The sequence below is a fragment of the Mchenga conophoros genome, linkage group LG17, assembly GCF_057382185.1.
Source record: "Mchenga conophoros isolate Kocher_MC1m ecotype Shallow Benthic linkage group LG17, M_conophoros_male_GT1.1, whole genome shotgun sequence".
NCBI classification, from domain to species: Eukaryota; Metazoa; Chordata; class Actinopteri; order Cichliformes; family Cichlidae; genus Mchenga; species Mchenga conophoros.
Genome location: NC_140542.1, coordinates 11,186,872 through 11,191,008, shown reverse-complemented (window position 1 = coordinate 11,191,008; position 4,137 = coordinate 11,186,872).

The window sequence follows — 4,137 nt, the reverse complement described above, 5'->3', positions numbered from 1 at the left end:
ATCAGGTTTTTCTTGAAGGATGCAGACTTCTTCCTGTACCACTGCTTGAAGAAGGTGTCTTCCAGAAACTGGCAGTAGGACTGGGAGTTGAGCTTGACTCCATCCTCAACCCGAAAAGGCCCCACAAGCTCATCTTTGATGATACCAGCCCAAACCAGTACTCCACCTCCACCTTGCTGGCGTCTGAGTCGGACTGGAGCTCTCTGCCCTTTACCAATCCAGCCACGGGCCCATCCATCTGGCCCATCAAGACTCACTCTCATTTCATCAGTCCATAAAACCTTAGAAAAATCAGTCTTGAGATATTTCTTGGCCCAGTCTTGACGTTTCAGCTTGTGTGTCTTGTTCAGTGGTGGTCGTCTTTCAGCCTTTCTTACCTTGGCCATGTCTCTGAGTATTGCACACCTTGTGCTTTTGGGCACTCCAGTGATGTTGCAGCTCTGAAATATGGCCAAACTGGTGGCAAGTGGCATCTTGGCAGCTGCACGCTTGACTTTTCTCAGTTCATGGGCAGTTATTTTGCGCCTTGGTTTTTCCACACGCTTCTTGCGACCCTGTTGACTATTTTGAATGAAACGCTTGATTGTTCGATGATCACGCTTCAGAAGCTTTGCAATTTTGAGACTGCTGCATCCCTCTGCAAGATATCTCACTATTTTTGACTTTTCTGAGTCTGTCAAGTCCTTCTTTTGACCCATTTTGCCAAAGGAAAGGACGTTGCCTAATAATTATGCACACCTGATATAGGGTGTTGATGTCATTAGACCACACCCCTTCTCATTACAGAGATGCACATCACCTAATATGCTTAATTGGTAGTAGGCTTTCGAGCCTATACAGCTTGGAGTAAGACAACATGCATGAAGAGGATGATGTGGACAAAATACTCATTTGCCTAATAATTCTGCACTCCCTGTATGTGTGGCCAGGAGTCAGAAGACTTATTTGTGAATCTAACATAGTAAAAAGAACAAATAACCTAATTGTTCTGAATTCAGAGTTTTGGTATTTGTCACCTTTGGTATTCAAAAAGAAAGTGGGGTGTAAAGACAAATAGATAAAAACGGCATCCTCCCAAAAAACAAACTCTCAGGTGTGCAGCTGTTACAGGTCTTCTAAGCCACTGAAAAATTCTCGGTCCTGCCATGCTGGTGCTTAAAGGAATCTGCTTTAGAATACCTTTGCATCATCGTAAATGAAAGCAACCATCAGAAACCTGCAAAGCATAAAGTTTGAAGTGGGGTTCGGGGAAATAATCCCATGGGGTTTTATACTTTTACTTTTGATGCTGTATAGCCTTTCCCACTCAGTACTAAGTTGTGGAAATGTAGGTGGATCTGCCACTACTGGCCTGGCTCAAACATCTCAAGATGGTAGAGAGTGGAAAAGATAAAAAGGACGAGTACTTATTGTATGTTTTACACACATTTGACTTGTCTGCCAGTGCAGGCTCAAGCAGATAAGTTTAATCATATCTCCTGGAACTATTACAATACATATCAAATGAAAAACACTTTGTTCAATTAACTGACTCAAACTTAAAGATTTGTTACTAGAGTGACTTTTATATTCTGATGGTGGTCAAATTTCACTCTCTTTCATTCGGCTTGCTTGATAACAGTGTCAACAAAGAAGTTATACGAGGTGATTTTCATTATCCTCTCAAATGTTAGATAAAAAGACTAATAGCTGTCACATTATTATTCACTAGCACCTCCTGAGTATAGGACAAAGGCTAATGGCTGAATAGTTGATACTCTCTCAGAGCATGACAACATAATTTACTTCTTGACTGCAATGTCTCTAAAATAAAGTCTTAAGATTTCTTAATAAAATATTTGTGCTTGCAGCCTCAAACTTTAGTCCATTTGTTAGGGCAAACAAGGCGATTGGTGTGTGTCTAGAGTTGGCAATTGTCTCTGGAAGCAGGATTACCTCTGATAACAGAACCACTGATGGGGTGGGTGCTCTCATGGGCATGTCCACGTCACATTTCTAATAGCTTTAGCTCATCAAACAGAAAGGCAAGCAGTTCTTTCTGGTTGTTTGCACATAATCAGCTATTCTTTGATTAGAGGCTAGTATATTAGACAAGTTGCTGGTGGGTCTGCATTAGGGATGGGAATCAAGAACTGGTTCCTAGTAGTCCAATTCCTCGGAATCATTAGTCTGTCTGCCTATCGATCCCAATTATCAGCTCTTGGACTCTTGTTACGATCAGCTGTTTTCAGTTTGCTGAGGCTGCAACCTCTATTTCTACCTGTTCATGTTTCTACAGAAGAATCACTGTGATGATTGCTTAAAGTGTCTTTGTGCTGGTTTTAATCTGTGATTTGTGCTCAACCTAAATACTAAGGGAAAGATGACAAGGATAGGGATTTGTGTTGGTGTGTGGGGCTGTAGCCTATAGGTTTATATTGTCAGTTGGTAATTATGAGATTTTACAGAGTAACATGAAAGTAATGTAACAAGTAATGTAACAAGTAATATAACAAATGTCTTTCTCCTCTGTGTAATTAAGTAATTTACTACATTACTTTTAAGGAAAGTGTTCTGTGTAATATGGTAATAACTTTTAGACTTTTTATGAGTAACGACCATAACAATGATTAAAACAAAGAGGGGAAATACCTCCAACATCCACAAACATTTGACCATTTACTGTGCATGAATGTAATGTCTTTGATATGCTGCTTAGAGATGGTGGTGACCAGAGATGGGCATTGCAAGAAATGAATTTTCTCTCACAAACCACAATGTGACCATGAGCGCCTTAAGAGCCTTTTAATAACTCATTTAGCATTATATAGATGAAAAGTTTGATGATGTAGAATTAATTAAAACAGGCAAGTTGAACAGCTGAAGGCTTTTAAATTAGCATCTAAGAAATCTCTTGTCTTTGATCAAATATACTATGTTTAACAAGCTTTTTCCTAGGACATCATCTTAATTTTTTGATAAAGTTTGATGCCCCACTGTTGATATTCAGTTGACCACATCCGAAAGTGCTTAATTCTTTTTTTATTTATCTGCAATTTTAGAAAATAAACATGTTTTTTATATTAAGTTGTAGACCTATATCCCTTTGGTGCCACGGTGGCACAGTGGTTAGAGCTGTTATCAGGCCAGTGTAGCCCAGATGGAAAAAATCATATTTATTCTCTTTATATTAACTGTCCACATCAACAATACGTCATATTTCCTATGACCATTGAATGCACCTCTCAGTTCACCCCACGTGAGGGCACCTAGCTCAGCGACCAATCAGAGCCTACCCAGGCCACATTGACCCTGTCAGCCAGGAAGTGAGGTGAAGGTGCATGGTGCTCCCGGGTTTTTTTTTCTCATCTCAGCAAGAGGAGTGGAGGCATCTGCTAGTCAAACCGAGAAATCCACAGACAAAAGAGAGGAAAAACTCAGGATTGAGATGAAGGAAAGCCAGCCTACTTACCTGCTGGAAGTCCGGAGTCGAGTGGCTGGATGAAGGAGAGAAGCAACGTCGGCTAACCACTCACCTTTCATCCGGAGAGCTGCTGCAATTCCAACGCCAGTGTGTGTTGGGCTTTTGTGAAACAGAGCAACGGTCAGGTTTTTTGGAGAGGACGGAAAAGTCCAAGGACCAGGACGATATTCTGCTTGTGATAGATGGCGAGCCAACCACTTTGAGGACGATCTACCCCAAAGAAGATACACACCACACACTCATACATTCCAGTTATACTCACAAGGACCTTTGAAGTTGGCTATCGCCAGCTTAACTCTGAATTCTTAAAGGGCCCGAGCGAGTACTTTTATTTTGTTTGAGTGTGCACACTATTTATTTTATTTTATACTTTATCTGTACAAATTGGACAAATACCTGTTATACCTTGTAACAATACAAGAGTGGCTACTCAAAAGTTAACATTGTGTTCAGGTCATTATTGCTGCTCAATACTTTAGCTCCATACGAATTTGGTGTCTTCTGATTCTGGCCAGGGTCTTATTACGAGCCCAAGTAATTATTGCGCTGTAATTCACCTTTATACCTTAAAGTTGGTTACAGAAGTGGCGAGCCAGCCAGGAGCCATTTGATTTGAGCATCAATATTGAGGCAATGACCAGCATGGATTTCATTCAAAAGTCTGGTGTCAAAAT